The 26,629-nt window shown below is 31.3% G+C and overlaps 2 long non-coding RNA genes across 2 annotated transcripts; both read right to left on the reverse strand.

Annotated features, from left to right (window-relative positions):
* Window positions 1-4,310: 4,310 nt before the first annotated feature.
* On the reverse strand, window positions 4,311-5,911 carry LOC143051111 (uncharacterized). The gene is made up of 3 exons (XR_012970601.1): window positions 5,556-5,911; window positions 5,331-5,409; window positions 4,311-4,378 (listed from the first exon to the last, which is right to left on the reverse strand). It is a non-coding gene; the product is annotated as an uncharacterized LOC143051111 (long non-coding RNA).
* A 2,961-nt stretch (window positions 5,912-8,872) lies between these two features.
* On the reverse strand, window positions 8,873-12,380 carry LOC143051905 (uncharacterized). Its single transcript, XR_012970941.1, has 2 exons — window positions 12,325-12,380; window positions 8,873-8,923 (listed from the first exon to the last, which is right to left on the reverse strand). It is a non-coding gene; the product is annotated as an uncharacterized LOC143051905 (long non-coding RNA).
* Window positions 12,381-26,629: the final 14,249 nt, after the last annotated feature.

The following is a 26,629-nucleotide window of genomic DNA, read 5'->3' on the forward strand; positions in this document are numbered from 1 at the left end:
TTAGCTTTTAAAATGTAAAGCTTTATAAAAAAAGTTTACGTCATCAGCCCAAGATTGTAATACCTATGTCCTGCATACAATCAACTTTAAATGACTTTTGTGGAAGGCAAGACAATAAAATGATACTTTGAAGTACATGTATTGTTTAATATTTTTGACTAGTATACAATGGCAGTTTCAGAATGAACATTAATTTAGATGATAGATTATATTTATATACTGTATGTACATTCAGATCGCTACTCTAATATAAATACAGCAAGCAGTCATTTGACACCAACCAACGTCCATGCAAGGGCTGTAAATGCAGTCAAGGTCATTAAAAACTTCCGTCATCATGACACTTACCAATAGTGACCGACCACGACAGACCCTCGTGGGTAATCAAGGTTGTGTAACACCCCCTGGTGGTACATATAGCTAACAATAGGAATGCAAGCATTAACTTCTATAAATTTCACACAAACCAGATATTCTCAATATCCAAATTCATATAAATTTATTATCCAGGGTATTCATGAATTCAGATATGATGCACTATTGATATTCACTGAAACTGATTTTTTTATTAATCCAATTTGCTATTTTTGAATAACTATCCAAGGTATTTCATAGAATTCAAATATGATGCACTATGATATTAATATTCCAAGAAAACTTTGAATTCTCTTAATTCCAAATTATTATTTCAATTTCAAATAAATTAATTATCGAAGGTATTCACTGTCATCAAATAATGTAGTCTTTCTTTCAAATTGTAAGTTTGCTATTTGTACAATGCACAATTTTCTTCTTGTCCAATTTTATATGAAATCCCAACAACATCATTGCATATTGCTGTAAGCCCTATTTGTTATTTCCAACAACAATAAGTCCATTAGTCCACTGTTTCACAATTTACAGCTACAGGTATGCGAGATACTTAGTGTCACCTATACATGCTATATGTATTTCCTTTTTTTGCCGGCTTCATAATCTGGCTGGGAATCATGCTCAAAACAATGTGAATTCTACAAACGAAAAAACATAAATTAAGAATAAAGTATTGAAACTTATCTAATATTGTATAATTACATGTATCATGATTATTATTACTTAATAATTCTTTAAATTTATATAGAAGATAATACTCATGTATAAATACTAGAGATCATAATTTTCTTGACAACAAAGTTCTATAATGTACACAAATGAATTTATGAGACTTATACAATTGAATTTATATGTCCTGTATGAGAAGAAGAACAAAACCCTTTTTTGGGGGTTCTATTTCAAAAAAATATGTTCTCTCTTTCTACATTAATGTTTCTTAAGTGTGTCACTTCATTGAAGGGTTACTGTTTAATTGAGGCTAGCACTATACAAGATTGTTTTAATCAATTATTTAAAGCCAGACAAAGTTATTTCACTGTAAAACATAACAGGTGATTTCTTTGGATCATTTTTATAGGAAATAAATACTACAAAGATTACCAAAAAAAAAAATGCACTGTTGACTGTCATTTTGTGTCATGAATGAATAAACCTTTTTTTTTTTATGTAAATCATGAAATGTAGAATCTTTGTTCAAAGGTTAACTCTTTCTTTAATTTAAACATTTTTAGCAACCTAAAAAAGCTAGTATTTCCTTCTTATGATTAGCAGTAAACTTTGAGTTTAATTTGACATCTTAAATGTTACCCAGTATACTTTTTGTCGAGCCTGCAACTTTTGTTGCAGAAAGCTCGACATAGGGATAGTGATCCGGCGGCGGCGGCGGCGGTGTTAGCTAACTTCTTAAAAGCTTTATATTTTAGAAGGTGGAAGAACTGGATGCTTCATACTTTGTATATAGATGCCTCATGTTACGAAGTGTCCGTCAGTCACATGTCCAATGTCCTTGACCTCATTTTCATGGTTCAGTGACCACTTGAAAAAAAAAGTTCAAATTTTTTGTAATGTTGAATTCTCTCTTATTATAAGTAATAGGATAACTATATTTGATATGTGCGTACCTTGCAAGGTCCTCATGTCTGTCAGACAGTTTTCACTTGACCTCGACCTCATTTCATGGATCAGTGAACAAGGTTAAATTTTGGTGGTCAAGTCCATATCTCAGATACTATAAGCAATAGGGCTAATATATTCGGTGTATGGAAGGACTGTAAGGTGTACATGTCCAACTGGCAGGTGTCATCTGACCTTGACCTCATTTTCATGGTTCAGTGGTTATAGTTAGATTTTTGTGTTTTGGTCTGTTATTCTCATACTATATGCAATAGGTCTACTATATTTGTTGTATGGAATGATTGTAAGGTGTACATGTCTAGCGGGCAGATGTCATGTGACCTTGACCTCATTTTCATGGTTCAGTGGTCAAAGTTAAGTTTTTGAGTTTTGGTCTTTTTATCTAATACTATATGCCATAGGTCAACTATATTTGGTGTATGGAAATATTTTACGATCTTTATGTCAGTCGCGCAGGTTTTATTTGACCGTGACCTCATTTTCACGGTTCATTGCACAGTGTTAAGTTTTTGTGTTTTGGTCTATTTTTCTTAAACAATAAGTAATAGGTCAACTATATATGTTGTATAGAAGCATTGTTAGCTGTACATGTCTGCCTGGCATGGTTCATCTGACCTTGACCTCATTTTCAAGGTTCATTGGTCTTTGTTTAGTTATCTTGGTTAATGTTAAGTTTATGGTACAGATGTTATAAAGCTTAGCTTTATACTTAGGACTATCAACATAATATCAATGATTAGTATAGAAGGCGAGACATTTCAGCGTGTGCACTCTTGTTACTTATTACAGCTTGTATTAAATAATGCTTTGTAGTTTATTTAACCAGACAACATATTTTCTTTATTTTATATTAGTTATTTACCCATTTGTATGTTGATAAATCAATACTTGGCTGCATGACTTAGACATGTTAGATAAACTTTTAAAACCTTTTAATATAATATCCAAAATAAAAGATTATATCCTGTTGTTTCATATTTTTCATAATTTTAAATTACTTTCAATTATAAATTTATCCACAATTTGAAAAGGACATTTAAAATTTATTAATATTATTATATAAAATCATCTTCAATACCTATGACATTTTAATTGTCATCCCTCAAGGCAATAAACTCATGAAACTGTTGTGCCTTAATCTGTTTATTACATATAACATGTATATAAGAAGTCCTGATAATTAACTTTTCAGTGTTATCATCCTGATTATTACCTTTTCTAATATCACATTGACATGGTCATGAATTCAGGCTCAGTAAATATATTTTTAAAATTATTTATTTTAAAGTTAAATTAAACATGTAAAACATGTTTAGTATGTTTTAAACCAAATTGATCTGAGCATGGAAGTAATATTAAAATATTACTTCCATGTGAGACATACCATGTAGTTAATTAAGTTAATTTTTGTAATTCAATATCTATAAAATTCATAAAATGCTTAAGTTTAGGCCATGTTTACATAACATAATATGCTTACAGATAGATTTTTTGTATCCTCCCACATACAATAAACCACTCGTCTGTTTTAACAAATGTATTACTTCTTCATTCAAATGTCTGTCGTCCTCATCCATGACCATTTATGTAAGGTTTGTGCCCTTAGGTCTCCGTAATGAGTTGCTACAATTCTAGTTGAACAAACAATGCCGACATTGCTTAAATCTCAAATAGTGTACTAATTAAAAGTAGTACGTTCCCCAGTGATCAAGTAGCTTTTGAACAATCTCTTTGTCCGCTGACAGATTCTCCCTGTTCTCCTTTCCATCATCTTTTGTAATCTCTTCTTTCAGGGCAAAATATCTCTTGCTGACCTCAATCTGTAGCTTTGAAAAAGATTGATCAAAAGCCGATACAAATGACTTATGACCAGGGTGTTTTTGCTTCAATTCCCTGTACTTAAGACAGTCATCCACATCTGATGATGGGCCAAGTAGCTGGACAACCATGTCTAGTGTTGTTTTCTTTCTACATGATGCTGAAGCAGAAAACAAGTATGTATTTAGTATATTAAAAGAGTTTTCAACATCATTTGCTCTCGCTTGCATTTTTACATTATTTTTTTCGTCAATTCCTTCAAACTTAATTTTTTTTTAAATAGCTACATTGAAAACTATGTTTTGTTCCAAAAATATCTGATACTGCATACAGTCATGACAGTGATTTATTTGAAACTATAATAAAAATAATCTTTGAAAACTTCATTTAAAAATTTGATTTATGACACTTCTGAAATTTCATTTCACATATTTATATGCTCTATTAAACTTGTAATAATATATACTTATCATTCTAATACTCACCAATTTCTGGTTTGGAAACTTCGCGAATAGTTTCCTCTTGCATGTGAGTGGTTTCTTTGCACTGTTAGCTGAAATTAAAAAGGAGTTGTGAACAGCAAAATAACAACAAAAAGAAGAAAAAACTTTGCCTCTTTAAATTCCACCAATATCAGTCAGGAGTACAACTTGTACAAGTTATTTTTATTTACTTGAAGAAGTAAAAAAAATTATACACATATAAGTAAATACATTTTGTAAATAATGTTTGAATATTCTCCCCTTAATTTTCTCAAAAAATTATTTGTATAATTTGTAAATTTGTAAAATTTAATTGTATAATTTGTAAATTTGTAAAATTTAATTGTATAATTTGTAAATTTGTAAAATTTAATTGTATAATTTGTAAATTTGTAAAATTTAATTGTATAATTTGTAAATTTGTAAAATTTAATTGTATAATTTGTAAATTTGTAAAATTTAATTGTATAATTTGTAAATTTTTCTTACAGTCTCACAAAAGTCCTCAAGTTTTCAGATGTAAATTCATGCCTTTCATGATTTTTTCCAGGTTTGCTCAATTTTTTTTATTAGAGTTCAATGTTTCATCTCATTAATTCAACAAAGAAACTGATATGCCCAAAGTTTTTGCCAAGTTCTTTAGTATTTGCACAAGGCCTTCAAAAAATGCTCCTTGGGGGCTTGTAAATGAGCAGTGTTCTGAAGATAACAGACAAATGGGATTTTCATTGTCCATGAAATTACACTTAAATGATTAGTTAAGACATCTGCTAAGGGCAGATAATTTTAAATTCATTAAAGCAAAAAAATCATAAAATTACAAGTAAAAATATCTGAATGTCTTAAGGGACATAACTCGGCCAATATTATTTTTTACCTATACAAGTAAATAAAATTCTCTTGTATAAGTATCCTACAAGTTTACTTATATAAATATATTAATATTACTTTAAGTAATTAAAAATAACTTGCACAAGTAGTACCCCTGTCTGAATATTAAGAATGAGAAGATTGTGTAAATACCTGGTAATATGTTTGGTTTGCTGAACAGACTCATGGACATCAATTTTGCTACATGTAGGTTGTTCAGTCCATCTTGAAACTGAAAAAAAACCATGATCATCTGAATAATGTCAGTTAATTTTTATTTTACTCCCTGCTAAAACATATTAATAAATCTATAGTTTGCATGAATCATTTCTTACATAACCGTAAGAAGCATTTCATATTAGAATTACAAAAATGTACCTTTAATGTATGATTTGTACTTTTCCTTGTTTTCCTTGTCTTACAGGTGTTTTCTCTCTTGGTCTATTGCTGGTACTTCTGGTGATTCTGTTACGAGAAAATGAGATGTTTATTTATTTATAAATTTATCGTACACCTACCATGAGATTGTAAGACGTACAGATTTCTCACAAAAACTTCACTAGTTAACCAATAATTGAAAAGTGAATAAGATATTAAAGGTTTGTGTTAAAGTACTAAGATACTTTTTATACCCGAATTTGTTATCTATTAATCTTACAAACTTATATTACATTTATGTGGTTAGATATACCAAGAAAGACTTCATGGACAGAAAATAACCTGTAAATTTGGCAAATAAATAATAAAAATAATATTGAAATACAACAAAATGAAATTTCACATTTTTCACAAAGATTTTAAGCTTTATTTGCCATACAATTATCCTAAGAAATACTTAAATAAATATATAGTTATAAGTACATGAAATTATTTTTAATGCTGTAACGACAAATTATTCACTTAAAGAGAAGCCTTTAATGTCTGGAACGTGGCGTAAATTTAATTTGTTACGTAAGGACTTATTGAAACCTCCTTGGAGACAGTAAACTTTTATATGGATTGTTCATCCTGCTAAAATGCTTCAATTACTCATTTCTTATAACATTTCTACCATAAACGAGTGAAAGTTACCCTATTATTTTTATTTATTGGCCTGAAAAGTTGAAATTTTACGTATGTTTTTTTTTTATCTTTAACATCTGTTTTACATATGTTTTTGCTGGTCGTGAACACCTGTTATACCTATGTTTTTTTCTATCCTCAACACCTGTTTTATGTATGAATTTTTGTATCCTCAAAACCTGTTTCACATCTGATTTAAGTCCTCAACACCAGTTTCACATTAATTGTTTTTCTCCACCCAATATATGCATGTTTTGTGTTTGCTTTCTTTTTTGGTGCTTTGGAAATAAACAATTCCTTTAAACTTATAATCTAAACCCAACTTGTTAACATTGTATTGTTTCTTAGTTAACATTACTTATCAATATTCAGTGTTAATCCTACACTTTAGCTATATCAACTATTTTTTTTCAATGTGTATTGAAATGAATATTTTTCCAATGTTCATTAAATTCTTTCACATTAGTTTTACTTAGTAGCAAGTGCAATAATCAATGTTAGTTTTTCAATATTTGAATGAGTTTGTTTCAAAAATAAATATAAGTAGAATACAATTGGCCACTTGGAGGAAATATAAAGTAAAACTTTTCAGATTTAAGATGTAACGTCTTATTTCAGCTAATAGTAATCTTCACAGTTTGTGAAGTTTGCCACTGATAGGTTGATCTTGTGACAAAGGTTCCAAAACCTGAAATGATAGAAAAATATTATCATGGGAATAATTTTAGTAGGATCAATTTATTGTACAGAATTGGGTACTAATCTCAATATTTTATTGAGAGGTAAATTCATTTAAAGATAAAAGATACACGTCTTTTAGTTACAGTTAGATTAACATTAGAAATCAAGAATTTGAATTACTCAAAATTCAAACAAAAATAAGAAGAAAACTATCAGAAAAGTATTGCTATTTGTTCAATTGTGGTCCCTTATTCGAAATGTAATTAACAGTACAATGTAAATCACCCCATTTCAGCTCCAGGGCCCCTTTTCGTCATTGCCATGTTTTGTTTCAACAGATCTAGTTTTTCTTCATTTGTTTTCTATTAATCTCTTGGTTTTCCTGTTTTAGGGCAATTTTCTTTTTTTTTCCAATTCCAGATTTTCTTTTTTTACTTTCAGGTTTTCTTTTTCTACTTCTAAAAACAATTCTGTAAATAAACATTGTTTAAATACCTACATAACAAAAAGACACATCCAACACCATACATCATATATCTATTGGTATCTCTTACATTACAATTGTACAAGAACTTGGTAGAAATAAATTCATCTAGCACGCATGTAGATCTGTTTTCTCTACACACTAGTGATATATGAATTAACTTAAAGTGATACTGGTTAATTTTCTGTAAGATTACTTTAATATAGTCTTTTTATTAGTTTAATTGAGATCTCAAGTTGGCATGTCAGTCAATGGTTTTAGTAAATTGGTAGTTGTCTCATTGGCACTCACACCACATCTTCCTATATCTATTATATTGATAATTGTCAATTTGCTTAGTTTCGTCTGCTACTTTCTTTTAATATCACACCCAGACTTCCTTTGAACTGATTTTGTGCGTGTTCAAAGCTGTAATATTCTATTCAATGCAGACTAAAGATACAGATAGTAGTTTAAATATCACAAAAAAATATAACTGAGAAGTATCTATTCACCCATTTCAAGTCCAGAAACGGATAAAAAAAAGTGTTTGAAATTTCCCTCTTGGGGTACCATTTTGGGGTATTTCCCCGTGAGCGTAGTCCAGGCGGTAAGACATTGACATATTAAGGAATTAGAAAGGGAAAATGAATTTAATGAATAACATTTGATAAACATGGTATATAAATAACCAATTTGAAGACATAAAAGTTTAAATTCATCAAAGTTTGACCATTGTTACTTTAAGTTGTCATGGTCAGGACGTGACGTTGTTGATGAAATACAGTTTTTCCGGTAAGTAGGCGGGGCTTAAAGGTTAGTTGAGGTCATTGACGTTTATACGTATAGCTTTATCTGTACAGTAAAATAGCTGATTGCAGTATGAATAACTTTATCATTAAGATGGTCATCATTGTTTAATTCATGATTTACTTCAGTTTAAATTAGAATTAAGAATTAAATTATAAGAAATGAATGTATAAATACTATTTCTGTCTATTCTGAATAACATAAAAAAAAAGTGGCACTTTAAAATTAATTGCTCGCAGGTTATTCAGCGTGCACCACATATAACAGTCATTCCTTAATTATTGTTCTAATTTACAAACCTGAGGTAGAAGGAACAGGATAAGTCCTGGGATCTTTCCTGACAGGAGATAGTATTATTCTCTTTTCAGTGTCATTTTTTTCTATAAATTATATTATCATTAGGTATAATTAACATTATGAGTAGGCATAATACACAAAATATTATTCATCATTAACACTTGAAAAACCAAATATCAAATAAATACCTTAAAACATGCTTCACATGATTAAAAAGTGTGGAAAACTGATTATCTGCATACAATTGACAGGTTGAAATATATGTATGCGCTGCACATGAATTAAATTCTGCGTAAAAAAGGTTAAAATTAGAAGAAATAATAAATATTGTTCGGATTAAGCTTTAGCTTTGTCTGCATGGGACTTATTAAAAGTAACAAACCTCTTGTTGGCAATGCTGCAGACAAATAAGCTTCAGCTGTTTCAGGATTTTCTGAAACAAAATTATATCATAACTTAAAACCAGGTGCTCCGCAGGGCGCATCTTTATACGACCCCAGTGGTTGAACCCTGGGCAAATTTGGTCACAATATTCAAGCTTTATTCTGTCTGAATTTGGATTGTGATAAAATTTTTGACATAATATAGGTTTTTGTCACAAAAATAATGTGGTCAAAGATCTTACAAATCTATTGCACAATAACGCTCTTTGCACGTTAAGAACCCTTACAACAACTCTTTGAGGGCCCGTAGGTGGCCTGTTGTAAGGCAAATTTCTGTCCCTTTCCAATATTACCTCATTTTCTAGTGGCAGTCGAAATTTCCCCGACCATCATCCCTTATGGCCTTTTTTATGGCAAGACCTACCTATTGTATTTATTGTGAACTTGTTCTCGTCCTGAATATGCATGAAATATTTGCCACTGAACGTTAAGCAACCAACAATCAATCAATATTGCACAATACTGTGCAATTGAAGATTTCTTCTTAAAACTTTTCAAAATTTTGAAATTTGAGAAAATTTTGAAAAAAAAGGAAGCCCTTCAAAAATCGTAAACCAAATATCCCCCCCCCCCTAACTTTTGGAAACCCCCTTGGAGCAATAACCCTTAAACTCAATCCCATGCTTTCCATTGCAGTATTGAACCTTGTAGTACAATTTCAGAGAGATCCATACAATTACACATAAGTTATTGTCTTGAAACTAGAAAAATGCTTGTTTTGACCCCTTGTTGGCCCTTAATTCCTAAACTTTGGCCCCATAACCCCTTAAATAAATCCAAACCTTCTACTTGTGGTTGTAACCATTGCGATATGATTTCAGAGCAATTGAAATACTTCTACACAAGTTATTATCTTGAAACTAGAAAAATGCTTGTTTTGGGCCCCTAATTCCTAATCGGTTGGGACCATCATCCCCAAAATTAATCCTAACCTTCCTGTTGTGGTATTTAACCTTCTGATTTCATGAAGATCTATTCACTTAAACTAAAGTTATTATCCAAAAACCAATATGTCTTCGGACGACGACGACGCAGACGACGACATCATACCATTATACGATCCAAAAAAAATTTGGGGTCGTATAAAAACTTAATCAAATATAAAATGTAATGATTTTATTCGAAATTTTACATTTAAATTTTTTTTTTACATATTATAGCAGAAGTGGCCCTAAAGAGCATTACCTTACCTAGGTTTGCTAGGGTGTTTGAAATTATGTTAAATAAGGTTAAAATCAATAAATTGATGAAAGAATCTGAACCATAATGGAACTCCTGACTGTCATGGTATCATTGTGACACTAATTGTTGAAAGTAACGCTAAAGTGTGATGGTCCCTTTGAAAATAAATATTTGAGTTTGAGTTTGTAATGTTTAAGTTTATTTTATTTTTAGCTAACATGCAATGGTTCGCTAATAGAACCTGGTGATGAAGGAGTTAGCATTAAAAATTAAGTTTTTTTTATTCCCCCCCCCCAAAAAAACTATTTTTAGCTCACCTGTCCCGAAGGGACAAGTGAGCTTATGCCATCACTTGGCGTCCGTCGTCTGTCGTCGTAAATTATTTCAAGAATCTTCTCTGAAACTACTGGGCCAAATACTTTCAAACTTTAACTGAATGTTCCTTAGGGTATCTAATTTATAAATTGTATCCGAAGTTTTGATCTATCAACAAACATGGTCGCCATTGCTAAAAATAGAACATAGGGGTCAAATGCAGTTTTTGGCTTATAACTCAAAAACCAAAGCATTTAGAGCAAATCTGACATGGGGTAATATTGTTTATCAGGTCAAGATCTATCTGCCCTGAAATTTTCAGATGAATCAGACAACCTGTTGTTGGGTTGCTGCCCTTGAATTGGTAATTTTAAGGAAATTTTGCTGTTTTTGGTTATTATCTTGAATATTATTATAGATAGAGATAAACTGTAAACAGGAATAATGTTCAGCAAAGTAAGATTTACATATAAGTCAACATGACGGAAATGGTCAGTTGACCCCTTTAGGAGTTATTGCTCTTTATAGTCAATTTTTAACCATTTTTCGTAAATCTTAGTAATCTTTTACAAAAATCTTCTCCTCTGAAACTACTGGGCCAAATACTTCCAAACTTTAACTGAATGTTCCTTAGGGTATCTAGTTTGTAAATTGTATCCGAAATTATGATCTATCAACAAACATGGTCGCCATTGCTAAAAATAGAACATAGGGGTCAAATGCAGTTTTTGGCTTATAACCCAAAAACCAAAGCATTTAGAGCAAATCTGACGTTGGGTAATATTGTTACTCAGGTCAAGATCTATCTGCCCTGAACTTTTCAGATGAATCAGACAACCTGTTGTTGGGTTGCTGCCCCTGAATTGATAATTTTAAGGAAATTTTGCTGTTTTTGTTTATTATCTTGAATATAATTATAGATAGAAATAAACTGTAAACAGCAATAATGTTCAGCAAAGTAAGATCTTCAATTAAGTCAATTTGACCAAAATTGTCAATTGACCCCTTAAGGAGTTATTGCCCTTTAAAGACTTTTTTCACAATTTGTTCATCATGTTGACTTACTTTAAAAAATCTTCTCCTTTGAAACTGCTGTATCAATTTCAGCCGAACTTAGGCTAAATGAGTTTCAGAGTATCTAGTATAAATTTTATATTTTATTTCCTTGTATGTCAAGAAACATAGCTCCTATGGCTAAAATATTGATTGATTGTTGGTTGCTTAACGTCCAGTGGCAAATATTTCATGCATATTCAGGACGAGAACAAGTTCACAATAAATACAATAGGTAGGCTGTTGTAATAGAGGCCATCTAGGATGACGGTCGGGGAAATTTGGACTGCCACTGGATAGTATATTGGATAGGGACAGAAATTTTGCCTTACAACAGGCCACCTACGGACCCCTCAAAGAGTTGTTGCAAGGGTTCTTAACGTGCAAAGGGCGTGGCACTCTCTTTACACGAGGCATCGGATTTAACGTCCCCTTCTGACGGACGTGACTGCGAACTTGATACATCCCGCACAGCCAAACGGACGCCCCACTTCAGCAAGCGTTTTACTGCCGGTCGGGAGAAGACCAAGTGACCATATTTCTATACCCCAGTCACCCTTGGGGTTTGGCTAAAATAGAACATAGGAGAAAATTATTATTTTTTTTGGCTTTTGAAGAAAATAGGACGATCCAAAAAACATTTAAATAAATTGAAAAGCCAAAATAATCATTGATGAGAGATTTAACCAAAAGAATTAAGGTGAGCGATTCAGGCTCTTGAGAGCCTCTTGTTTTGTTTAAATGTGGTTCAGTTCAGTTTAGAGATACATGTATCCATACACTTTTAACACAAGTTAAAAACATCATATAAGTAGAATGAGCTATATATATTTGCACTTACTTAGGACACTTGGTTCAGCTTCCTCATGAAACTGTATGAAATTCTTTGGCTTTGCTGAAATGTTAAGATTGCAAGAAGAATAATATAGCAACAAGAACACTATTCACACTATAACAACACTAAATAAACTGATTTGGAGTAATAAAAATTATATTCTACAATACATGTTAATTCAATACAGAAGGTTAATATCCTTCGGGACAACATTTAAAAATCAACGAATGATAAAAAAATTAATGGGTCCGAGTACACAGTTATCTTCCTTTGATTTTCGTTGTGTACGAATATAGTCCTTAGTGTGAACAGTGTTTTACTGGCAAATTTTTGTTAAACCCCTTTCAAATTTATTTCTCCATGTTTTACGCCTCGTATATATAGCAAGTTGGGGGTGAAATGACACTGTAAACAAATTTGGGTCATAAATAATAATGTAAAGTAGTGATTAGGTCCAGCTTAAAAAGGTAAAAAAAAATAGAACTTCGGAAGCTGTCAAAAGCTTTCAAGACCCCCTTAACATGAAATTGTCCATATTTTGAGTTAGAGCTGATGAAGTTTTCTATATATAATTTTGATATAATTTGTCCCAAAAATAGTACAACACACTGTAAAAATATTATTGAGAAAGCACAGGTGGGACTTTTTTATTTTTCATTTATTGTCTAAAAGTCTGTATAACTGTGCTTTTCAACAATTTATCAAAGTCAAAACCCCGTAATTTCTGTAAAACGTAGCAATGAATCGGACTATGATTAAGAATTATCTTATCTTAGGTGTTATGTACCCCCTTAAGATTGTAGTCAAGTACACAAGCAGGTGATGCAGTGGTTCAACAACTGAAACCACTGGATCACCAAGTATAACTAACATTTATACATAAATGTATCAAAAATCTTAGTTTTAACCATTTTTTTTTTATCTAAACAGATACTGTTCTGTTTGCAATATGATTATTGTAAAGACTGTTTAATGCAGTATACTGTAAAAGCAGGAGGATATAATTTCGCTTAATTCGTGGAAAAAATACGTCCGCGAAATTAAAACCTACAAGGAAATTTAACTAACATATAGTATCACTTCTTTTTACTTGAAACCACGAATTTAAATCCCCATGAAATCGTATATAGAGACCAAACCACGAAATTTTAACCCCACGAAAATGAATGCTTCTACAGTATCTGTCAACATTGAAAGGTGTAAAATGCCTAATGTTGTCCGCCTTTTTAAAAACTCATTATTGCATGTAGAAATGGTAATCCTAAATTTGTCCAATAACTGTAGTAAACATGAGCAAAACACTAAAAATATTTAATTGATTGATTGTTGGTTGCTTTACGCCGCATTAGCACAAAAAGGCTATATCGCGGCGAGAGCTAATTCGAATATTTTTACAATTTAAAGCATATTTTTAAAATAAGACAAAAAGTCCTTCAATATACTAAAATTCTAGACTAAAGCAAATTGATTATTTACAAATAAAAATCAATATGAGTAAAATAACGTGATAAAAATTAAAAACGACTTAAATATAATAACATTTTTATATTCTATAATAAATTCTAATTTCTTTTAAAAATGCAACAATATTTGTAAATGGAACATTATTAAATAAATCATACATATTATTGACATTGAAATGCTTCTTACGAATATCAGCAAAGTCAATACAATTAATTAAAACATGTTTAATAGTATACTTGCAGTTGCAAGGTACACATTGTGGTTCATCTTCATTTTTTAAAAGATACTCGTGTGTTATTCTAGTATGACCAATACGACATCTAGAAATAATACACTGATCTTTTCTGCACATAAAATTATTAAAAGGTTTACCTATATTAGGTTTAATTTCATGTAATTTATTATCATCTTTTTTACTCCATTCATTTTTTAAAATATTAAACACATATTCTCTAATATTAGATTTAAAATCAGTATATGGTATATCACAGTTAGATAAAGGGTCACCCAGGGCATACTTTGCCTCGAGGTCTACAGCTGTGTTTCCAAGGATTCCAACATGACTCGGAACCCATAGAAACATTATTTCTTTCAGAAGAATTTTTAAATTCCTCATTACATATAAAATTTGGAGAATTGTTGGGTTTTTAATTTTAGTATTTTGTATAGCTTGTAAGCATGAAAGTGAATCAGAACATATAATAAATTTGGATTTATCTGAAGAAGCAATAAATTTCAAAGCCAAAATTATTGCTTCTGCTTCAGCAGTAAAGATGGATGCATCAGATGGCAAACGGAGAGTTGCAGCTCTGTCCCTGAAGACAGCAGCAGATGCAACTCTGTCGCCATCTTTTGATCCATCAGTATAGACAGTTGAAAAATCTGGATAATTGGCTTTAATTTCAGCATAGTGTTGCTGAATTAAAAGAGGATTTGTTTTATTTTTATTGTGTTCACGGAGATCAAATATCATTTTTGTTTTGGGATGTTCCCATGAAGGACATTTGCAAATTTTAACTTGAGCAACAGATTAAGAAACTAAATGTGGTTTTAAACGTATACCTAACGGAGGAATTTTATTTTCATGTTTTGCAAAAATATCTTCATAAATCGGATTAAAAACACAGCTGTAGGCAGGATTATCTGAATAGGCTTTTAGTTTGACAGCATATTGAAGTCCAAGCTTCAAACGTCTGTTAGAGAGTGAGTGCTCATCAGCCTCTACACACAGACCCTCAACTGGTGAGGTTTTAAATGCGCCAAGACAGAGACGCAAACCCTGGTGATGCACAGCATCAAGAATCTGTATGTAGGACTTCCTTGCAGAGCCATACACTATAGAGCCATAATCTAGTTTAGATCTAACTAGAGATCTATATAAATTAAGTAAAATGTTGCGATCAGCACCCCAGTCAGTGCTGCCGACAACTTTTAAAATATCTAAAGCTTTTAAACATCTCGATTTTACCATTTTGATATGGGGTAGAAAGGTTAACTTTTTATCGAAAATTAACCCAAGAAATTTGGTTTCATCAACCATTTTAATTGGGTTTCCGTACAAAGTGAGTTCTGGATCAAGATTCAATTTCCTTTTGTTACAAAAATGCATCCCGACCGTTTTTGACGTGGAAAATTTAAAACCATTTTCCGAGGCCCATTTTTCAATTCTTCCAAGACATAATTGTAATTGTCTTTCTATGTTATTCATATTTTGCCTCTGTAACATATTAAAAAATCATCCACGTACATTACTTTTTAAAACTTCAACAAGGCTGTTGATTTTAAGACTAAATAATGTAACAGATAAAATACTGCCCTGAGGGACACCCATCTCTTGATCATACAGGGTCGAATTAACTCTAACATTAAATTGTCTGTTAGAGAGAAAATTAGAAATAAAATTAGGCATATTGCCTTTCAACCCCATATCAAATAGATCTTTTAAAATACCATATTTCCATGCAGTATCAAATGCCTTCTCAAGGTCGAAAAAGACCGACACCACATGTTCATTTTTCGCAAAACCATTACGGACAAATGATTCGAATCGAACAAGATGATCAAGAGTACTGCGGCCCTGTCGGAATCCACACTGGATATTGGCTAATAGCCCATTCGATTCCAAGAACCAAACAAGGCGATCATTGACCATCCGTTCGAGTGTTTTACAGACACAACTGGTAAGAGCAATTGGTCGATAATTGATAGGATCCGTATGATCTTTACTTGGTTTTGGAATAGGCACGACGGTTGCAAGCTTCCAGATTGAAAATAACGATCTCAATGCGAAGTTTATATATTAATTTATCTTAAACAAATGTCAAATGTGTTTTATAAAATCGTAATTATCTATCACATCTATCACATCAGAGTGTGTATATAAGAAGGAGTAACAAGTTGATGTTCACAAGGTTTCATCATTCATAATTTTTTAATGTAAGCAAAAATAAGGAATCATATTGTTTTAAAGTTTTTTTTTTGTTTCATAACTAGGATATAGATATCATCTTTTTTTCATTAATTGGTTAATACCAGGTGTGTGCTTTTCTGGCTGACCTTTTTTGGTAGTATAGATTTGGATTCAGTGCTCAGTATTTTGGTAGTCTGCAGGGATAAATTCAGTTTAGTCTTCTAATTTTTTTAAATGTGTAGTTTGTTTGTAACTTGTGTAATTGAATTTTATATTCATTTCTCATGTTCAAATATATTTATTAACTGATTATGACTTTGTTTATTATTGATAGCTGTACAATTTTCAAGCTTTCAAAGAGATAAATAAAAGGATGGATACAGCTGCCAAGATGATCCTTCATTAGAGAGCATCTGAAAGTGCATCACTGTTGTCTATCTTGTCATTATTGCGGTCACTTTAAGACATGTAAATCTTTTTTAAAACAATTTGTTGATTAGATGATCTAAATTTGATTGAGAACACCAGATCAAATTAATCCAATGCATACAGACATACAATATTATATTCTAATTTGTAAAAGGAAAAATTTCACCTAACATTTACCATGCAGTTACTGGAATAAGTTCAATTTCTATTCTGCTTATTATTTTTTTTTTGTTTTTCTAGCATTCACTCTAGTTGATTCAAACTTAAAGGACTTGATTCCTTATTTAAATTATCAAAACGGTATAGTCAATCAATTGTCTCAACCTAAAGTGCAAACACATTAAATGAAAAACATTTACAAGACAAAAATGGAACCAGCTGTTGTGAAATTATAATCAATAAAAAGACATTTGTAGGTAAGTGTATAATATCATACCCCAACTGTATACAGGGGTGCTCATTTTTGCAATGTATTCAAACTCCTATAAAACACACCAACAAGTTTGGATTAAAAGAACTTTTAAGTTCACCCATTTGATGAAAAAATGTCAAATCAACAATTTTGAATTCCTTATGTTACAGTTACATGAGCGTTTATATAGACCACCCATATTTTATGAAATATACCTTGAAAACATTTTGTTGCAACATAATTCTGATTCAAATTAATTTTATAACATGGATCTAATTAATTTTTGAAAAACAAAATAAAAAATTTCATTTTTGAAAAATTTACTATTTTTTTCATTTTTCCCGAACTTTTTGATATCACAGTGGCATAGTTTTGACAGATGCACGAGAAAAACTTATAATTTCTGAAATAACAAGCATGTAAGAAGGATAAAATGATAAAAAATCAAGACGAACCAATATAGAGCTTTGTCATTCATTTTCATACTTTTATTTCACAATTTCAAAAATGTCAACTTTTGATATTTTTTTTTTTTCAATTCAATTTTGATTTGCCAGCCAATTTTATTTTATTTTTGGTTAATTGGGTCCAATATGAATTGAGACATGTCACTCATTCGGCTGGATGTGGTTGTAGATAGATTTTAGAGCTCTTTGAAAATTGCTAACTTAGCCAAATCCGAAAAATTGCAAAATATGCTATTTTCATGTTGCCATGGTTACCAATTTGGTGTTTTTTAAAATAATTAGTAAGATAAATCTGAAATGGTGTATTCTTATACTATTTATGAAAAGATACAGATTTATCTAAAAATGTTATGTATTTTGAAATATTTTGGTTTAAAAATGGCTGCATTTTCATAATTTTGTTACCAAATTGATGGTTTCCATGACAACAGAATTTTCATACCTAAAAATAGTACAAATAAAAAATAAATTTTGTTTTTTTTGTTTTGAGCCAATATGAATGAATTAAGAACCAAAACATAATGATTTATTTTTTTCACTTTCCATGTATTGCTTCGTGGCTTCTGACTTCTTCTCTTAAATATAATGTGTTTTTTATGTTGTATGTTGTATCAGGTTAAACATAAATTGAGAATGTTTCAGTTGATTAAGGGTCAGTCAATGAAATAATGGACAGGATTATGAATATTACTTTTCAATGATTTTTGTATCTTATTTGTGTCAACTTTGTTGATTTATAATTATTACCTAGTATTTTTTTAGGTATTTCTTGTACTTGCAAATCCATATATGATAACATCCTTCTTTATAAATAGTCAATACAGATGTATACTTGCGTGACAATAAAAACAAAAAGGAATTTCACCATGCATATCCATTTTATATAGCCCTACATGTGTACTTCAACTTACTTTTTCATTAATGATTTGCAGATTGATGACAAATAAATAAATGGCGAAGATGAATATGTCGGGGAAAGTGGAAACATATTCATTTGGGAAGTCAAATGTTTTTAAATTACTGAAAGGTATTTATATATATATTTTGTTTAGTATGAAAATTTGCTAAAAAAAATTGCATGTGGGTTGAATGTCAATGATCCAGAAACTATTTTATATGTATATATTTACCAGTAAATTGTTCATGTTTATAGTTTATACCATTGAAAAAAAATATCTGATTTTCAATCATTAACGCCAGCATCTCTTGTCACAATAAACTAATTTCTCATTTTCGTTGCCCAGGTTTTTGGAACATGTTGGAGAGTTGTGTTATGTATTGATTGAAGCCTCAAAAAGTGCTTCATCTATATATTTTTTAATTATATCAGCTATACTGTGAAATGCCTTTTCACATTCATCACTCAACTGCTTCCTGTTTACTGATAGATTTGGGTTTGGGTATTATAACTAGATTGAAATAGAATCATAAAGAGCATTAGAAAACATTTAATTTGTAGTTTTTTGATAAGGAAATCAAAGATGAAGGTATATGTCAACTAGACTGATATCCCTGCAACAGCACAAGATATACAGAAAAAAAATGTGCAAACATCTTCAATTTGTTCAAATTAAAATGTAGGTTTTCTTAGTTTATTCTTTTTGCTCTTTATGAAAAGAAATATAGTTTATTTAGACTTTGATGACAGTTTTCACCAGTTCTGATGCTTATGGTTTATATATATATTCATATCATATTCATGAAGTTATAATAATTAAATGTGTTGAACAGAATTAAACTTGACAATGTTCTAACTTTTGATTTTGTAGATGTCATCATGACGAAATATGGAGTGACAAAGCAGGAGGTTTCGGAAAAAGCCGCAAATTATTTAAAATGGGCTCCAGATAGACGGGGCGGTGGGGGGAGAAAGAAGTAAAATATCAATTATAATCAATAAAATTGGAAGTATATAGTTCCTCAGAGTGCAGCCAGTAATCAAAACAGATCTATAATATGTAGTGAGGTGTCCATCTTGGAAAAGAAACTGACAATTTTGAGCTTCAGGTTCACTTTCATTTTCATCATATCAATTCAATTAATTTGAGTAATCCAGGATGTTGTTGTCTTTTTTTTTATAGTTGTATTGATAAATAAATTTCTTTTAATTTTTTTTGTTTTTGAATATTTCTGTATAATCAGCGATTGAACATTAGAATACATGAGTTAATTAGGAACAGCAAACTTTGTTTCATATATTTTCATCGCTTATTTGAAAAAGGCGTTAGGCAAAATATATTTGTATTCTTGGATATGGTTTTAAAATTAGAAAAGTTCAGTATGAGAATATGCAGCATGCCAGAAGGAAAGTGAATATTTATTACAGCATATTTATATGAATGATTTTTTTTTTTAGATAAATCTAATTTAAGATATATGAAGTATATATTAGGTGTAAACAATTATTTATTTATTTGAGATCTTTGACAAATCATGTAATTTGCTTGGCTGATTATTATTGATTTAAAAGAAACATTTTTGTATATACAATATAAAATTACCTTGTTTCTAATGTTCAAGAATTCAGTAGATATAGCTTATTTACTGTAATGAATATGATGAATATTACTTGCCTCATGTACAAGTTTATTATTTTGTCTTTAGATCTTATAGATTCCTGATAGAGAATTTGCTGCTGGAATTTAAATCGTTGCAAATAGGTATTTGTGGCATACTTCCCCGTGCAGTAAACCACTATGAGAGTACTTATTGGAACATGTCAGCATTGCCAAGACTGCAGAGAGATGTTGAGAAGTTGAATGCTGGTATACAGTCTTTAACTGGTGGTTACAGTAGATGTTCTTTTATTGATTATGCCAAGCTCTTTCAACCTGCTGTTCATCTTGGAAGGGAAGGACTTCATGTTAATAGAAATGGTGCTTTTATTTTGAAGATGACTTCAAGACAGAAGTGTGTGACATATATGAATGCAACCTTATTATCTCCTGTACAGGTACCTGATGGAGAATCTGTATCACCCAAGATGACCTATGCAGAAGTGGTGAGACTATCAGTACCTTCATCTGATACAAGGAACAAACCTTTTGACAAGGTATTTGATAAATTATATGTATGAATAGAAAAGATGAAAGCATATACGTATTTGTCTATCACCATCTTGCATTAGAAAGTAACATTTTATGATGTTTTTTAAATTCGAAATATTGTAACGAATGAACAACATCACGTTTTTAGAAAGAATGGATAAGCTATCTCTTAATAAGACAAAAAAAAAAAGAGAAACATTCTTCCAACGTAAGAGCAATTTGCTGCCCAACTCTTTGAGAAAGAGGATATAGACTACGAAGAATTAGAAACAGGAAAACTAGGCAGTTAATCAGCAGAAATAAATACAGCTGTACATGTCGGCCCGAGTCGGACACATGGTAATATGCAAGAACCAGAAGCATCTAATCTACACAGAAGAGCAAACAGACTTTTAAAAACGGTTGATGTGATTAAATACACTTGGGGAAAAGAACTAGCACAGCGTATATCCTTATAGGGAGATTCGATGATGAACATAACTATTTCATTGATTCTTTTCATTTTAACGTGATTGCCGACTTTTTATTTTTTTACGCGGAATAAATAATGTTTGCCTGCATTTAAGTTTATCTGTATTGATGAACTTCTTGAATCTTTTTATCAATAATTTTCATTTTAACCCGCAAACAAAGAAATTATTACCATAAAATATTTTGGATGGGATCTGTAGATTAACAATTACATCACGATTTAATGTTTTTGTTATTTTATGTACATCGTATTCATTTCTCTCGGGAGAGACTTCTGATGGAAGTGGTATGGTTCTTAAATATTATCGGATCCCAAAATAGAAAAAAATATGGTCAAGCAAATGACGATAAAATAATAATTCAGAGTTCAGATTTTCCCTTTTGTGGTTAATTTTAAAGACAGAAATAATCGTGTCATTGATTCGACATTTTGGTATGAAAAAGAAATGAAACAAAGTACAAAAAATGTATACTGAAAATGGGAATCGAATTTAATTTGACTGCTTTATTTATTTTTCAATCCAGATCTCCACCCCTAAAAGTTGATGTCACACTCCTCCTCCATATGAAAACTAACACATTCAGATTTACATATATGAAGTTGGGAGGGGAAACCTCCATTCAAAGTAATATATATCCAAAGTAACAGAAGTTTAATGAACATTGCTCTTCAAAGGCTTTTCCAAAAACACTACAACCATGGATTTTAAGTTGCGATTTGAAAAGATCACACTTTACCATCTACCAGTTATACATACACCATACTGGCTAACGTGTGAGGGTACTCTTAAAACATTTTTGACTGAACATTAAGCAAACGATCAATCAATTAGACAATATGACAATGCATGCAACTTAATGCTTTTTCCATATTTTGTAGTCTTCCAACTTAATGATACGTATCAAGATCATCAGTCCTATAGAAATGAGGAAAGATCAGTTTCTGACCAATGTAATAGAAAATGTAAACAAAGAAATTAGACAGATGTACTTTCCAGACAAATTTCTTCAGAAACTGAAACAAAATTGCTTTTACGCAATAACAAATGCTAAAAATCGGAAGTGTGATAAATGTCAGCCAATACTCCAAGGTATATATATTCGTTACGCTTCAAACTTATGAAGCCTCGAGATGGAATTAACCAACATTGTAAAGTTTATCCTTGTGCCCAATAGTTAATTGTTGATTACAACTCTACTGGAAATTTTCTGAGGTGAGGCCAAAAATAAGATTCAAATTGTTTGATGTTGCCCACCTAAAAAGCAGCCTACTTGGAAAAAAAAATTTAAGACAAATCGTTTAAATTTTTTTTTTCTAAGTTTTATTTATGCTCTAATATTGTTTTCACGTCTTTTGTTGTCAGCCAAAAAAGAAAAGATCCCTACCTCCCCAACCCAACAAGGCATGGGTAGGCAACATGAAACACAAGAATTTGATGAGGGTGGCCTCAAATATCCTTGACTTTGCAATATGAAAATCAATGGATCACCTTAAAATTAAAAGTGGAGTTCTTTAGAATTGTGCAGGTGAAATTTCTAAAAACAAAACATCTTAATATATTATACATGATATATAATTTGTACCATAACTTTTGATTTCGCAAATACGTGTAACATGAAGGCCTGTCTGTATTTTTACAATTTTCATTTCCCTTTGTTCTGCAGTATGAGCAATGCAATCATTGCTTAATGGAAAACATTTTAAACAAAATCTCTTGAAAATTTTTCCTACCCTGAACAAAATTTGACTATAGTGCTTTGGCATCTATAGGGCTTTAAGTGGCTAAAGGCACATACTACTGTGAAGAAATTTTGACACATTGTGAAAAAAATGTGTATTTACAGGGGTTCAAATTTACTTCAGGCAATGGAAGGTCCAGGACCTTTGACCAAAAATGCAGATCTTGCGTGGTTTGTTTGATACATAAGTGCATAATGATGACCTACAGATCGAGTATGCCTTTTTACCCAGTTTACCAAATTTTCAGGAAGAAATATCGTGCTTGGGCATATTCTTAAAGACTGAAAGGTCCTCCTTTATTCTTAGAAGGTCCAATTTAAATTGAACTTGAATTTTGAAATTTAATTTATAAAAACAAAAAATGCTTACCCTTCCAAAGCACTCATTAGGTCTTACTGTTTATAAGTATAATGTCTAAAAACCCAAAAAAGTTTCCGTTCTGTCCATTCAGATTTGATTTGCTCCTTTCATTATCAGAAAATACTTCACTAAACTCGTGCAGATTGATTTACCAATCTACTAACTGGTCATTTCCAAATTCAGCAAGTTCAAATCCCCTGCCAAGAGGCCACCGATGAAAATTAAATATCATCTAATATGAAAAAGAGAAAAGCAGTTGACAATAAACCTCTAAAGGAAGATGGCGTACTGAGGTAATTATTTAAAATTTGACAAAAAGTACGCAGTAATTTTTTACATGCGAAAAATTTAATACAATGTGACATTTTATAACCATAAATTTTCATCCTGTCAAAGTTTTAAAAATTCTTTTTAGCAATCCGTTATTAATTTTTGCAACTTTAAACAGGAATACTATTCTGTTCCGAACTATGTTCTATGGGAGATATATAGTCGAATTTTAAGATATGTTGTGGATGTATTAATTGAGTGCTTCTTATTATAATATGTTGGTTATTTTTCTGAAAGAGGACATGCAAAATGTTATATGTATATTTTTTTCTTCATTTTTAGTGATAATTTGATAACAGAAATTTTGGAACTGAATAAGAAAATAAAGCAAGATTAACTGGCAACTGAAAACATGAAATCAAGGAATGATAACCTGGAAAAAAATAATCGAGAGCTTGAAAATAAATTCACACAGGAATTAACTCAAAATAAAAGCATGAACAATTAAATATAACAGATACTGAAGAACAAGATATGGTCAGACATTTTTAAAACTGAAACTAGAGGCTATCAAGAGCCTGTGTTGCTCATCTGTATTTGCCGATGCTTTGCAAATCAATTGAAATAAGGTTTAAACATAATGAATACTATTATATATTAGATATTATAGGTTATTGCATGAATATTGGGGAATAGTGTCCCGATTAGAATTTTGTATTGCACGAGCTTGCGAGTGCAATGTATGTTTCCCCCAATATTCATGCAATAACCCTTTTATTGTAAAGCAATATAATATTTGAAAGTAAAACCAGAGGCTCTTAAGAGCCTGTGTCGCTCACCTTGGTCTATATGCATATTTAAAAAGGACACAGATGGATTTATGAAAAAAAATGTGTTTTGGTGATGGTGATGTGTTTTTAGATCTTACTTTACTGAACATTGTACTAGTTACAATTATCTTTATCCATAATGAATTTGGCCCATTAGTTACAGAGGAAAATATTTTGTAAAAATTAACAAAAATTGTTAAAAAATTACTATTAAGGGTAATTACTCCTGAAGGGGTCAACTGACAATTTTGGTCATGTTGACTTATTTGAAGATCTTACTTTGCTGAACAGTATTGCTAATTACTGTTCATCTCTATCTATAATAATATTCAAGATAATGATCCAAAACGGCAAAATTTCCTCAAAATTACCAATTCAGGGGCAGCAACCTAACAACCTGTTGTCCGATTCATCTGAAAATATCAGGGCAGATAGATCTTGACTTGAGTTATCAGCTAAAATCTGCATTTTACCCCTATGTCCTATTTTTAGCCATGGCAGCCATCTTGGTTGGTTGGCCGGGTAACCGGAAACATGTTTTATACTAGATACCCAAATGATGATTTTGGCCCGGTAGTTTCAGAGTAGAAGGTTTTTGTAAATGTTAACGACGACGGACGCCAAGTGATGAGAAAACCTCACTTGGCCTTTTAGGCCAGGTGAGCTAAAAAAGGTACTGATAATTTTTTCGTATCATAATAAATTGAAAGATGTGGTATGAGTTCACATTTCATCTGACCTTGACCCTTTTCTAACTGTATGCAATAGGTTAACTATATTTAGTGTATGGTTATTGTAAGGTGAAAATGTCAACTGACAAGTGTCATATGACCATGACCTCGATTTCATCGTTAAGTGGTCAAATACAGGTCAGAGTTATCTTTCTTTACCTATCGTAAATTTTGAAATTATGTGTAAAAAAGAGGGACGAAAGATACCATAGGGACAGTCAAACTAATAAATATAAAACAAACTGACAACGCCATGGCTAAAAATGAAAAAGACAAACAGAAAAACAGTAGTACACATGACAAAACATAGAAAACTAAAGAATAAACAACACGAACCCCACCAAAAACTAAGGGTGATCTCAGGTGCTCCGGAAGGGTAAGCAGATCCTGCTCCACATGTGGCACCCGTCGTGTTGCTTATGTGATTACAAATCCGGTAAATAGTCTAATTCGGTAGGTCACATTAATGAAATAGCCAACGCTCGGCTTGGTGCTTGTAGTCGGATGACTGAATTAATACAAAATGAAGAACCGGGAGCACCAATCATATTGCAAACTCGCGATCTAGAAACAAGCATCTTGCCTACCACAGTTATGAAAAAATACTTAACATCCACTTATCAAAATCCAATTCTGTACCATACTAATCAGGTTGTGCCAATATACAGGAAAACACAAGTCATTTGCAAGAAACACATACAGAATCAAATGTAAATAATCGGTTGTCTCCAATCATAGTATAGTCGGTGTGTATAAAGACATAAGATTAAGTTTTTGGAGAAAAAAATCAAAATATATTTGTATACCCAGAAAAAGAGTCACGTGACCACCCGAAATAAAAAGTAAAATACTGACAAATAAATCGTAGTAGAACAAAGGGCATGCTGATGTTTAAATATATAGTTGAAGACACCTTCAAATAGCCTATGATCTAAAGTTTTTTTTTTTAAATCATGGCAAAGTGTTTGTTCTTAAAGATGCATAGAAAAACACCCTAAAAGATCCATCATTTCAAAATTTGTGCTTTTTTCGCAGTTTCGGACACATTTTTATCATAACAGATAGTATCTGTATTCTTTGGCACAAGAAGGCCTTCTGATATATTCAACAAATGAAAACTTGATAAACCTAGACATATACAGAAATATATTGCGATGGGACCTTCAGAACTTGTCCCAGGCCGTATTCACAATATATTACCATTCATGGCCGTTACCGTATTAGAGTGTTGTGAACTGTCTAATGACTGATCGAAATATTGGAGACTATATACATATTCTACAAACAATGAAAGTCCAGAATTTGAAAGTACAGACGACGGCCAGCAGTAAAAACCCTAGTCCGCCAAGTTATGGCCACTGGATACTTACCTATTGCCGTTGTGCGCCAGAACTTTCGTCTGTTGAGAACATCTCACAAAACTCAGAGACTCTGCCGGAAATATGATGAACTAAGAACTTCCTTGACTACTTCGAAAGAAACTATTTAAACGGGTTGTTTCCCTAAAAACGAACTAAAAAATAACACTAGTTGTAATATGTTAATAATATGTAACGTGTCTTCTGATTGGCTGACGTCGTTTTGTTAATCATATCATAGACACAATTTTGTCATGTGACCCTGACGTCATCAAAGCTTTTTCATGATTTATGCCGGTTTAAAATGGAATTTAGAATTAA

Source organism: Mytilus galloprovincialis, chromosome 11 (genome assembly GCF_965363235.1).
Source record: "Mytilus galloprovincialis chromosome 11, xbMytGall1.hap1.1, whole genome shotgun sequence".
In the NCBI taxonomy this organism is placed as follows: domain Eukaryota; kingdom Metazoa; phylum Mollusca; class Bivalvia; order Mytilida; family Mytilidae; genus Mytilus; species Mytilus galloprovincialis.